Here is a 14,645-nt window from a genome sequence, read left to right as displayed (position 1 = left end):
ACAGACATGTCTTAGATCTCTAACTTGTTCGCCTGCCAGAGGTTCACAGCTTGTATTTTTTACTGATATGATAGAGTAATTCAACACTGAACTTGAAACTACAGGGGAAAATGTAAGAGCATTGCTGATTTGTTCCAGGAAGTGAGTGCATTCACACTCAAATTGTTCATGTGGATTGGGCCAATGTCCACTGGAGACTCCATTCACTTCTACTGCTAAACTTCCCTGTAGTCAATGGAACCACGGTTACTGAAGAAATGCAGAGTTATTTACTGGAAATGCAGTCAAAATTTGGGGAAGATTCACAGTCTTTGAGCATGAATCATGTTTTAAGTTTCCATGATTGCTTCTAGAGTGTGAACCTCTGTGTGTGACTGAATAGTCAAGTATCTGCCATATCATTTCAAGATGATTTTATTCTGTCTGGTAGAATTATGTCTATCAAAAAGACAGAGTATCCTGCAACTTTGAATATAGACGGTGTAAGTACAGAAAATTCCAGAACGATTCTGTAATTGTTGGCTATATAACTATTTTTGGCTCTATAAAAGTGTGTTCTCTTTTTAAAATGATGAAACTAAATCTTATAGCCATCTGGTCATTATCCGACTAAAAAATAAGGCATGCCCTCAAAATCTTGAGAAAAGTTTATTTTATTAAGTATCGAACAGAATTTTGTTCTGGTTTTGCAACTTCAATAACTAGCCTTAGAATTCCTTTTATATATAAAAAGTGAACTGTTTTTGATGAATTGTTTTTATGTTTCTGTAAAAAAAATGTATTTGCTGTACATAAATAGCCAGAGTGATGGACAAGTTCACAGACAATGCCAAGCCTTTGAGGCTACAGTGTTTCAGAACTCAGAAGTTTTCCAATTAAAAAAAAAGTAGTATGGCACAGATACTCAAGTACCATTTGAAAATTCACATTAACTAACGTCAGTAGACTACGAATAGTCTCATGTCTATGCATACCAAATCAGGGTTTATTACCATGTAGTACCAGATGAATTATAAGGAATCTTTTGATTTTTAGAACATGTCAGGTTTTGGAATTATAAATAAAGAGTTGTGTTTATGATTACTGTCAAACAAGATATCTACATGTCTGGAAATTGGTCTATCCAATCATGTAACCTCTAAATATGACCTGAGAAAGCTTCATAAATGTCATTTTTTAACAAACAGAAAAGACTTTAGCATGTTTACATGGAAAAGAAGAGAAATTGAGATTCAAAATTCAAGGGGTAGAAGTAATAGATGTCATAAGAAAATGAAAAATAAAAATAGAGAGATCCTTTTGCTTCTTTCACTTAAACCATCATCTGCTGAGTGACTTCTGTATGCCAGAATTGTGCCAGATATGGAAAATACAAAGACAAATAAGCCCCAGTTCCTGCCATCCAGAGGCCTCCAATAAAGTATGAAATTCAATAAAGTATGAAAAATTATCCTAGAAGGAAAATCCATAGATGTACAGTGGAACAAAGAGGATGAAATAATTGATTCTTTTCAGAAGAAAGAGTCAAAATATTTCATTGATAGATGATACTTGAAAAATAAATAATTATTTCTCAGGTTGGATGTGGGAGAACTGAAAGGAAGAAAATTACTTTTAGATAAGAGGAGTTAGTGAACTGTTAGTGCAGTTAGTGCACATGGTTGTGAGACTGTGTGTCATGAGAAATGTAATCAACAGCATAGATAGAGTCCTCGATATCAATGCAAAACACTTTTGAGAGCCTACTGTATGGTCTACTTACACTGTACAATATGGTAGTCAGTGGGCATTTGTGGCTATGGCACACTTGAAATGTGACTTTTGGATAAGTAACTGAATTTTTAATTTTATTTAAATTTCTTTTTTTAAATGTGTTTATTACTTTACTTATAATAACCATAATAAACCCATTATATATTCACAAACTACATATCTGTTATAAAAATAGCAGTATTTTCCAAACTACTTTGGGATATCCCATCCTGAGATCATTTTTACTATGCTAGTAGACCCATTTCCTGGTTGAAAAAAAAAAAAAAGTGGAGGGCATCTGATGGTGGGCCTTAAGTCATTTCAGTTCAACAAGGATGATAGTTAGAAAGAAAACTGGACACATAGCTTAGAAAATTTAGGACACCTGGAACACATGAAGACAATTAAAACTGACAAAGACAAACTACATACTGTAACTATCTCCCACCATATCTAATCCCAAGCTGAAGGAGGAGCTCCAGCGCATCCTTGTCGAAGAGATGAACCAGCCTTTGTGAGTTTCAGTAAGTAGCACGTGGAGCCTTGCACCAACCTGGAGAGACATGATCAGCCAATTTTTTTTTAAATTTATGAAATATCTATTAATAGGTACAGAATTGATAGGCCATAAGGTAAAAACGTTTTAGACTTTGCAGGTCATGTGGTTTGTAGTCACCTAGCCCTGTCATTGTAGCATGAAAATAGCAGAAGACAATATATAAACAAGTGTGTCTGGGTTCTAATACAACTTTATTTACCAAAACAGTTGGCATACTGAATCTGGCCTGTGGGCCACAATATGCCAACCATGCTTTGGAGTATAATCATAACTATTTTACATTCATATTCCAAATCCCACACAGATTCGTCTAGTGGTCAGCACTAAACTTAAAACATACAGAGAAAAGATGTCTAGGATATGGAGCTCCACATTAGGTATGTTGACAGTACAAAATCACCAACCCATGTTCTCAAACTGACTGCAATTATCCTGAGTTACTCCTATAATTGGGGGGGGGCAATAACTCATCAACACTATAAAAATATACCTGTGGTATATAGATAGACACTATTCATGTCTTTACGGCCCAGGGGAGTTTGGTAAATGCAAAGGAGAGAGCATGTGCCTGGCAGCATCACGGAACTTTTCATAAGGAATGTCATAAGAGTGATGAACTCTTCAAAGGACTCTGCCTTTCACAGGATAATTCCCATTGGGATAAACAATTCAAATGGGAATCCTTAATTCAAAGGTTTTTGAAGAATGATATTTTACCTCATTCTGTCCCATATAATGTGTATAGTTCAGTGTTTTTAAAAAATAATTTTTTAGTAGCACAACACTTTCTTCAGATGAAATCTTAATCAGAGGTGGGAATTAATAAAACATAAAGGGGGACTTCTATGGGGAACTGTAAAGAAATAAAGAGATTAAAGTTGAACACCACCAGTTGAAACCATGCTAGAGATGGGGGAGTATTTGCATTACAAAGGTGGCTATTCACTACAGGTCTTACCGATTTTCTTTTTTATATAAGTAGAATTTTAATACATTAAGGTACATCTATGTGTTATTATGAGCACTCCTCTCAGCCTATCCTGTATACTGGCTGTATACTTGTATATGTGAAGCTCAAACTCATGACCCTGAGATCAAGAGCCACACACTCTTCCAAATGAGTCTGCCAGGTGCCCCCATAGTTATTCTTAACCCTAATATTATCCTTTGGTCTGATAACTCAGGCTACCTTAATATCCTGGGACATCAAGATAAAGATATTCCCACAGCCAGATTTTCATTAATACTCTCCAAAATGGGGGGCAATTTTAATGATATGTCTAAAAACTATTATTTCCTATAATCTCTAGGCATGAGCGGTACATCAACAGCACTGCTGAAGGAAGAACCATCCTTAAAAAAAAAATTCAGATATTGCTACAGAACACAGATCACCTTCTGAAAAAGCACCTAAATATCTGAAAATTCTCTCTCTGTATCCTCTAAACACCCAGTAGATCTGCAAGACAATTTGTTTGATTGACAAGAGAGAACTATTTCAAATGCCAGTGGGTAGCCTTCCAGCAAACAAGACTACAACAAGAATGTTTTCCCCCTACTGCTAATGGCTAATCCTGGCACTGAGCCTTTGGCTGCTGCTTCCCAACATGGGTATCCTTTTAGTAAATGTGCCTGCCACAGCTTGCCTCAAACGGATATGGTGTCAAAATGCAGAGAAAAGAAATGAGTTTAAGAAAGAGAAAACTGGGGGCGCCTGGGTGGCTCAGTGGGTTAAAGCCTCTGCCTTCGGCTCAGGTCATGATCCCAGGGTCCTGGGATCGAGCCCCATATCGGACTCTCTGCTCAGCAGAGAGCCTGATTCCTCTTCTCTCTCTCTCTGCCTGCCTCTCTGCCTACTTGTGATCTCTGTCTGTCAAATAAATGAATAAAATCTTTAAAAAAAAGAAAGAAAGAGAAAACTGGTCTCTATTAGCCTCATATCCATTAGGGTGCAGGGTAGATTCAGCTGGAAGGGCAAACAGGCATTTGCCCAGACAGAAAGTCCGTTTGTTCACTATGATAACATACAAGCTGGTCTCTATTAGCCTCATATCCATTAGGGTGCAGGGTAGATTCAGCTGGAAGGGCAAACAGGCATTTGCCCAGACAGAAAGTCCGTTTGTTCACTATGATAACATACAAGCTTCTGAAGACGAGATACCCTAATGCTCTAAGCCCCATCCATGTTTAAGTATAGAGTGCAATTCTCTTTTATTAGTACTTTTTTCTTTGTGGGCTTTTGATCTTAAGAATTGAAATACTCAGAAATCAAGGGCAACAAAAGAGCCTAACCAACACGGAGCTTATATGGCAGTCCATACCCTAAGATGAGAGCACAGTTGACAACAGAGGTCCACATGAGTAAGCAGAGCTTGGAGAAAAATGCCCTGCATCGTGATTCCACAGCATTTGGACAAAGATTGCCTTTGGTCTCATGATCATAGCTGCTATTTGAAAACCCTGGTGCAGTTCTTGACTGTGCCTCCTAAGCTTAGAGTCATCTCAAAGCCTTTCCTCAAAGATAAATATAAAGCGTTATTAACCACCATCCAGAATGATAGTGTAAGGCAACCAAGAACATGATAAGGACTACCTAAGTCCCCGGTCTCAAAAGGCCAGTGTTCTAAAAGAGGCTTTGCAATATTTTCTGCATAAATTAGTGACACAATGAGTATAAGATTAAAATTGGGTCAAATCTAACCAATACTAATCAGGTAAAACTAATACATGGTCATAAAAATTGGAAACATAAATATGCTTCTTTATGATTTCAAATGTCTGCAAGAAATGGTTAAATGATCTCGGGAAGGAATATTAACTTTTAAAAATAATATATGTCAGATGTTTTCAAAGGTTAGAAAATTGGTACTTGTCATACCAGAACAGGTAGGAAAATCAGAAATATGCACACCACCCAAAAGCACTATATTATGTGACTCTGGCATTCTTCCACCTAATGTATAATTAAATTACATTAGGCATTTATTGAAGCCCACTATGTACCCAGCATTGAAATAGATGCTAGAAATAGAAATACAAGTGACATTTATTTTTTGCTTTCAAAGTGGAGCTCATAATTTAATGGAGGAGATAGAACTCATTGAAGATTGAATACAAAGATGAAATTCCTGTTCGGTTGGGCTCACTTGACCCTACTATGGAAAACCCATCTTCCTTATTAGGCCACTTTGGTACTAAAGTGTTAAAAACATCATGTGATGAGTTATAAACAAAACAGTATGAACCAAATACTCTGGAAATGTTCCAAATGACATGGAAAGGTTTCACCAAGGTCAGAACAACTGAGCAGGGCCTCAGTCAGTGAAGAGCACTTACTCGGCTAAGAAGGAAAGAAGGAAAGGGGAGATTGGGTCAGCATGATCTATGGAGATTTGAGAGTATGTCACATCTGAAGAAAGATAGCCCTTTGTGAACAACAGCTGGGGATATATAATAGGGATGGGGAAGTGGGAAGTAAATAAAGAATTGCAATTAGAGCATAAAGTAGCTAAATAATCTTTGACCTAATAGGTTTCAGTGATGTAATAAATCTATCTTCTGAACTTTATGTTTTTAAATTTGACAATGACAGAGCTCTTGGTTTTATTTAGAGTCCTTGTTTTCCTAAATACCTCCATGTTTATATCCATTTCACAATAAAACAAACCATAAAGGATAAATTCATAGCTACTCATCCTGACCAATGCATCAATAATACTTTAACATAGAGTTCAGTAATTATATGTTTAAAAAAAATAGTAAGAATTTGAAGATAAAAATTCATGGACCTTTGCGGTATATTTCTATCTGGAAGGTTAAAACAAGGCAAGTGTTAGGTGGAAGGGACTTAGAGTAAGAGAACAATAGTGAGGGGTGCCTGGGTGGTTCAGGTGGTTGAGCTGCTGACTTGATTTCAGATCACGTCAAGATCTCCGTGTCCTGGGATGTAGCCCCATGCCTGGCTCCATGCTCTGCTCTCTCTCTTTTTGTCCCTCTCCCTGCTCACTCACACACTCTCTCTCTCTCTCTAATAATAAATAAATCTTTTAAAAAATGCTGAAAATGGAGAAAAAGAGATGACTCAGAACGGTGCTTTAAAGTAAGAAGCAAAATTAGTATAAAGAGAAGTAGATGCCCTACACTACAAATTCTGGGAGAACAGAACTCCCTCCTGCGACTGGACAAGCTAAGACAAAGTGAGACAGTCGTTTGCATGAGCAGTCCTCACCTCCTTCGCCACCCTTCTGTGTTTGACTCTGTTGGGACATGACAACCTCTCTCTGGCTGGCTTCTTGTTAGATTCTGCCACTCTGAGGTACTGGTGGATATTGGAAGATGAAAAAGAGGGGAAATAAATATTTTTTTTTCTTTCAAGCCTTCCTTTCAAGAGCACCTTTCAGCACTTCTGGCACCCACAGAGTCGAGTCTCTTCCTCGGTCCTGGTTCCAGTGTTCACATGCTCTCAGCAGTCCTAAAAACTGGCTGCCTAGAACACCCTTAGCATCACTGGTCCTGGCTTCTCAACAATTGCTCCATGGTTCAAGCACTGATTAGGTTCAAGCACTTCCTTGGGTGCCAGGCCTGTTTTGTACACCAAGTCATAAGGTTAGAGAAGTGTCCCTGACCTCGAAGAACACACCCCCTCTTCTCCTTTGTTTCCCAGACTTAAGGACATAAGCTTCATTCTGCATTCATCTCTGGATTACATCAGCTCCTGTTTTTTGTTCTCTTAACTCCTCAACACATTTGTAACCAGTCACCTAAAACACCTCTGTTTGAAAAACAAAGCACTTTACTGACTAGACCCTAAATTATTCAATCCTTGTTAGCAACAGTCAGCCCACAAAACAGATTCACCAAGATTAAATTCTTAGAGTGAGTTCCTGAGCTATGTGACTTTAAATGCAGAGATGTCATAAATCCCACAGGAAAACAGGATACTTATAATCTATGGCATGCTTTGGATTCATGATTTCTTAAATTAACGACTGAGATTATTTGAGATCAATTGCCTATAGAAGGAAATTTGGGAGAACAGTTGGGTGTTACATTGAGTTCTTATGGTAGAAATGATTTTACGTACTGTGGGGTGAAGTGTCTGCTTTTGGAGAGTTTACAGAAATAAAATCATAATCACAGGGCTTTAAACTCCTAGAACAAGACATCATCAAAAAGTATCCCTGAAAAAAATCACTTATTTTTTTCAGTGCCAGGCAGATATTGGATTATTTATTATTATTATTATTAAAACCACTAATCTCTTGCTGAAGATAGGGTAACAAATTTCCCCAGGCAGTTGCCTTGTAAGAGGGTAACTGTTCTCCTTAAGATAAGGAGAACACCCATCATTATCTCTATATCCCTAACTGGAATCTTTTTGCATATACCCCAATGGGAGCAAATACAAAACCAAACCCAGGAAAAAAGAAACACCAAAATAGTTACAACATTTCTCTAATTCTTATCAGCAGATACCTGGAGAATATGGAGGAAATAAATTCCAAGGGTGGTAAGCCAAGGAGAATAGAATATAATAATGCATGGAACCAGATTTTTTACTCTGGATACACTTATCTGAGATACTGAAATTAATGGGTTAACTTGAACAACTAAAAATGTTCTGATAGTTGGCTTTGTTAGTTTACTAAACCAGGACTCAGTGGGTAACCTGTATTCAATTTCCCTAGCATAGAGAAAAGAATCCATAAACCTAGACAGATGGAAATGTTAGCATGGATTTACTATATATGATCCATCACATTTCCTCCCTATTTCTCAAGGGGTCCCAAAAGACATTCATTTTCTTAAGCATTAAAAAAATGCTTTATTTTGGAGAGAACCAAATCATGTAAAAGCTCTGTGTGTCTGTCCTCTGAAGACTAAAGATGATAATGTTGAGAGATACCCCACTGACCCAAGTTTCCTGATTTCAATGGGAAACAAGAACTAAAGAGACAGAGGCCAAATAACAGTGAAAAGATGAGTTTACTTTAATGAAACGGGCAGAAGGAAACAATGACAATCAGACAGAAATCCCTATTTGGATAGAAATATTTGGTGGTAGTTAAAGAACTATGGTGTTCTTAGGAATGAAATAAGTAGATTTATTAACCAATCTATATATCTAAAAACAACTCTAGGAATCCAAAATGCCACTGTGGTACCATTTGTCAAAGTAGGAATTTATGAAGCTAGATAATATACAGAATTTGGACCTAGATTTTCCTCCTTATAATGTGTTCAGATACTCATAGTTATTTCTTCAGCTCTAGAATATATAACTGAAATAGATCAGTAGAGTTTTCACATTGACTCCCTGACCCCTGGAGCGAGACACCCCAGAATATTAAAACAAAAGCAATACCTTATTTTCATGGAAATTGACAAAATTATTGTTATCATTGAAACCTTAAAAACTTTTTTTTCTTTTTTTCCTCCGTCCTGCTGTGTGTGGCTGACTGTTTCTGGCCATGTCTTCTCACAAGACTTTCAGAATCAAGTGATTCCTGGCCAAGAAACAAAAGCAGAATCATCCCATTCCCCAGTGGATTTGGATGAAAACTGGTAGTAAAATCAGGTACAACTCCAAGAGGAGGCACTGGAGAAGAACAAAGCAGGGCCTATAAGGCATCACATGTCATGAAATGACATACCTAACTGGCATCACGTATTTAATTAAACTGTGTGAAGATCATGTGTTCTATCCTATCACTCTGTAAATATCCTTCCTACCTGGCCAACAGACATGTTTTATCAGGGAAATGATTTTTCTGCTACTATGCCTTTGCACCAATAGGTTGGTTTGGTATTAAATTTGAGAACTTTTAGTCCTAAAAAAACAAACAAACAAAACGAACAAAATAAAAAACCTTGAAAAATATTACAGTGAAGGACGCCTGGGTGGCTCAGTTGATTAAGCAGCTGCCTTCAGCTCGGGTCACGATCCCAGCATCCTGGGGTCGAGTCTCACATTGGACTCCTTGCTCGGCGGGGAGCCCGCTTCTCCCTCTGCCTCCACCTGCCAGTGCTCATGCGCACTCTCCCTCTCTCTCTGACAAATAAATAAATAAATAAATAAATAAAATCTTTAAATAAAAGAAATATTACAGTGATGATATCTACCAACTCCCAGTATTCACATATGTACAAGGGACAGGTGGATGTTGAAGAATAACTATAGATTATGGTAGATTTGATTATGTGCTGGTTCTAAGTGCATCTGATGATCTATATGTAGGATCTTCAGATATGGTCTAGATGTGAAGCAAATCAATTCAGAAATTAACTGTGCTATTTCCTCTATACCAATTATAAAGAATTGGAATATAAAGAACTAGAGCAATTTTCTTTTACCAGGAAGGGTCAGCAACATATCTTCATTTGGGGGTTATATCGACTCTCTTGCTCTTGGTAAGCTAGTCTTCAAAGACCTTGATCATCTTGACATCCCACAGATATATTAGTGAACTAAATGACATCTAAATAACTTTTATTTTTTAATTTCTTTAAAGATTTTATTTATTTATTTGAGAGAGAGCATGTGTGCATGCAGGAGCGAGGCTGGGGGAAGCAAAGGGGCAGGGAGAATGACAGACAGACTCTGTGCTGAGCTCAGAGCCTGACGTGGGTCTAGATCCCAGGATCCTGAGATCATGACCTGAATCTGGAGCTTAAACAACTGAGCCACCCAGGTGAACCTCTGACTAACTTTTAAAATGCAATTGCACATATATTGTATTCTTTGGAGCTGTTGAAATAGCATTCATAATCTATTCTTCAAAGGTATGGTAGAAAGAAAAGCTACACAAGGTAATAAACTGACAACATTCACTATTTCCTCCATGAAAATTAATCTAATTTTTTATATCTCTTTACTGGTTACTTTTTGTAAATTATACTTTCTTATAAAATTATTATTTCATTCATTTGTATCTTTTTCTTTTTTAACCACTAGCATGGGCTAAGAGGTAAGTTTAGCCATCTATTACATGTTTATTTCTCTATCTTATAGTTTTTGTTTTATGAAGTTGAGACATTTGGCTCATAGATATTTGACACTATTATATTTTTATTGTGAATGACTCTTTTTAACATTATAGAGTGTTCTTTGTCACAGTTAATGCTTTTTGGCCAAAATTCTGCCTTGACTAATATCTTATGACTCCAGCTTTGCTTTTGTCTTGTATAATTTGCTTTATTTTTATTTTCAGTCCTTCTAAATTACTTCTTTTAGTTATTTATCATGTATACTATGATACTTTGATTTATAAAAAAATATATATTTGGTCTTTGTCCATGGTTTCCGACTCAAAGCTCTTAAAACGCCTAGAAATTCCTGTGATAAGAGCAATAAAGGTGTCTTTTGTTTTGTTAATGAGGTGACTTGGAAAGCCCTTAGGTAATTTAAGGATGGGGAGTTGGTTGCCAGGAAAATCATTCTTGTGATCAGAGGGTTGGAACTTTCAGTACCACTGCCCCCCCCCCACCATCTCTGGGGAGGATAGAGGGGTTGGAGATTGAGTTTATTCAACAATGGCCAATGACTTAATCAATCATGCCTATGTAATGAAGCCTCAGTAAAAAACCAGAAGGGGAGCATTTAGAGAGCTTCCAGGTTGGTAAACACATGGAGATCTTGGAAGAGTGGCACACCTGGAGAGGGCATAGAAACTCTGAATCCTTTTTCCATATCTTGCCTTTGCAACTCTTTCATCTGCCTATTCCTGGGTTATATCCTTTTATAATAAACCAGTGATCTAGTAAGCAAAATGTTTCGCTTTGTTTTGTGAGTTGCTCCGGCAAAGTAATCAAACCCAAGGTGGGGGTCTTTAAAACCTTCAATCTGTAGCTAATTGGTCAGAAACACAGGTGGCAACCTGGACTTGCAATTAGCATCTGGCAGGGGTGGATGGGGCAGCCTTGTAGGATGATCCCTTAACCTTTGGAATCTAATGCTATCTTTGAGTAGATAGTGTTGAAAATGATTTAAATTGTATGACACTCAGCTGGCATTGGAAAATTGCTTGTACGTGTGGGGAAAGTCCACACACACACACACACACCCCTATACAAACACACATGTTGGAATTGGTGACCAGAATCTTTAATGTGTAGAGAGTGTGTGTTTATATATATTTGTATAAAGTATTCTGCTTTCTTGAAACATTTTTCTGAAACTATGTGAGTTACGTTCATTTATATTTATTGATAGTTCTGGTCTTATTTCTATTATATAATTTAATGTTGTTGATCTTTTATAGATTTTTAAAGACACTTAATATCCTGGTCTCCTTTCTTATTTTTTATGTGTAGTTCTTCTGGTAGTGAAGGAGGTTTGCCCTTTTGTTTTAATCATTGTCTCATAATTATGACTTTATATCATGTCATTACTTATCTATGTCTTTTGACATAATTATCCCTACTTTGAATAATGATAAAATAGTGTTCCATTTTATTTCTTCTTCTCTACTTCCTAATTTAAGTTGATAATATTAACTGTAACAATATTTATGTTTATATTTTTAAATACATCTATAATTACATTACTGGTTTTTCAGCTCTGAAGGATTTAACTCCTATCTAACAGAGTACCTTTGTTTTTTGTTTTGTTTTGAAGATTTTATTTATTTAACAGACAGAGGTCACAGGTAGGCAGAGAGGCAGGCAGAGAGAGAAGAGGAAGCAGGCTCCCTGCGGAGCAGAGAGCCCCATGTGGGGCTCCATCCCAGGACCCTGGGATCACAACCTGAGCTGAAGGCAGAGGCTTTAACCCACTGAGCCACCCAGGTGCCCCTAACAGAGTACCTTTGTAATCAGTGATCTTATCTTTCATGTTGTTTCCTCCTCCTTTCCAATTTTAGTTAGCTGTCTCATTTCTACATATATAGGCATATAACTTTCACATTCTGTTCTGTCACCATAAGCCCCACATTTGTTTGAGTCCTGGTTTTATAGTTACATATGTTCAATACTCAACAAAATAATGTCATGAATTCTTTTTCCACAATTTCCCCAGCTCATCTCTTGGTTTAAATTAATTTTCCAGTGGTTGTTCTCAAGAAAGGCTCATGGGAAAATATTCCTTGGTTTTTTACATATTCAAACTTGTTTATCTGAGGTCTTTATACTTGAAGAACATCTTGGTTGAATAAAAAAAAATCCTTGGCTCACGATTTCTTCCCCTGAGTATTTTGTAGCTCTTCCCCTCTGTCTGTTGCTGTGGAGAAATCTATGGATGGCTAGATTCTTTTCCCCCTTACAAGTCTCTTGTTCTTTTTATACCACTACCCAAAAGATTCCTTCCTTATCTTTAGAGTCCAAGTAATTTACTTAGCCATGTCCTAATATTGAGTTTTCTGGTCAGGGTTTTTTTTCCCCATAAAATGTGCCTTTGCAATGTACAGATTCCAGTGTTGTTTCATTTTGTTTTTTAAACCTCAAGAAAGCTTTTTTGAATAATATCTTGAACTTAATTTCTGTTCCTTTGTTTTGACTTTATTTTTCAGATACTGCAGCTATGCATTATTTAGATATCTATTTCTTGCCTTCTAGAATGTCTTTGGTCCTCTTTGCTCAGTAATTTTGAGAAGATTTTATGTGTATTTTCATGTTTATGAATTATATGGGTCCCCTAATTTTAATGAAGATAGAGAATGTGGGTCTTTTTTTTCCATTTAAAAAAATTGCTGTTAATTTTGAGCAATTTCCAAAGAGAGATGGTGTCTTATGAAACCACATTTATAAAAGAAGGCCCTCCAAGTATTTAAATTAAAATCAGTAACAATCTATACCAATGCTATTTAAAGTTTTACTGCAGATCCCGATACACAGTAAGGAATAAGAAAAAAATGTCACAAAGATTGAAAAGGAAAAAATAAATGGTCATTACTCACAAAGGTATGACTTTTTACATAGAAAACACAAGATAATTTGCTTATAAATTATTAAAATTAATAAAAGTTTAAAGGGAGCTAGAGAAAATACAAATAAATATTCAATTTCATGTCTGTGCCAGAAAAACAAACAGTACAAAAATGCAATTCAAAAAATTTACAATAGCAACAAAATATGTAAGGTACCTACAAACAAGTCTTTAAAAATGTAAAAAAGGCAAAGACCTATATGGAGAAAATTATAAAACTCTATAGAACAACAGTAAAGAGACCTAAGTAAAAGAGAGTCATCTAATCTTAATGGTTAAGACTACTCAATATAAAGAGGTCAAACCTGCCCACATTGAGCCAAAGATTTAATAATTTTAAAATCATAGGCATGGCTGGATCTTATAAGGAGATCAATAAATTAATACTAAAATGCATATGGAGTTCTAAAGAAGAAGAAAAAGTGGAAGAGCCTCGCCCTACAAATTATCAAGACATTAGGAATTTACAGTAACAGTACAGTATGATATTGGCATAGGGATAGACAAATATCCAACAGAGAGCCTGGAAACATGCCTATGTATGTAAATTTGTTATATGACAGAGGTTGCATTGCAAAGCTGTGAGAAAATGAGGAACTGTTTAATGAATGGTGCTCATATAATTAATTGCCCATATGGAAAACATGTCTATTATACTCCTACTTCAATTCCAGAGAGATTAAGATTTACATGTGAATGCACACCTCTTTCAAAACTCAAAAGATAATATAGAAGACTATCTATATGACTTTAGAATAAGGAATGATGTCCTAAATAAGACACCAAAACTATTAACTGGAAAAGAAAAGATAATAAATATAACCACATTATAATTTCAAAACCCCCATTCATCAAATGACATCATTCAAAGAGTAAAACAATAAGCCACAAAACAGGAGAAGATACTACAACGCATTTAGCCAATAAGGGTGTTTTTCCATTAAATTGATAGAAAGAAAAATCCATGTAACAACATGGGAAAAACAAATCACAGAAGACTACACACAGTGTATAAGCATTTTTGGTAAAGCTCTAAAACAAGCAAAAGAAAACAAATCCTGTTTAGGGTTACATAGGTTTGGGATGCAACTTTTTTTTTTTTTCAAGAAAAGGAAAATAAATAAAAAATGCAAATCAATATATCAGTTACCTCTAAGATGAGGAGATAGAAATGGATAAAAGTGGAAGCATATAGATAATAAATTCAATGGTATTGATCATTTTTAAGTTCTTTATTTGGATAATGCTTCCTGGTACTTCTAAGTATTTAAAGAAATCCCTAAAGGTTTTTTTGTATGCTTTATATCCTAAATATATATTACTTATATTCTTCTTAAAATCAAATATATTTTTGAATTATAATATATGTACAGAAATATGCATAAATCATTAAGTATATAGGTCATTTATCAC

The 14,645-nt window shown here is 36.0% G+C and overlaps 1 pseudogene across 1 annotated transcript; it reads left to right on the top strand.

Moving 5' to 3' along the window:
• The first annotated feature begins 8,768 nt into the window (after positions 1–8,768).
• LOC309868191 (large ribosomal subunit protein eL39 pseudogene) lies at positions 8,769–8,979 on the top strand (annotated as a pseudogene). The gene has a single exon. The product of its transcript is annotated as a large ribosomal subunit protein eL39 pseudogene (transcript).
• Positions 8,980–14,645: the final 5,666 nt, after the last annotated feature.

The sequence above is a fragment of the Mustela nivalis genome, assembly GCF_964662115.1.
Source record: "Mustela nivalis genome assembly, chromosome: 6".
Classification (NCBI taxonomy): Eukaryota; Metazoa; Chordata; class Mammalia; order Carnivora; family Mustelidae; genus Mustela; species Mustela nivalis.
Note: the sequence above shows the minus strand (reverse complement) of the source record. Positions and strands in the feature narration are given on the sequence as shown.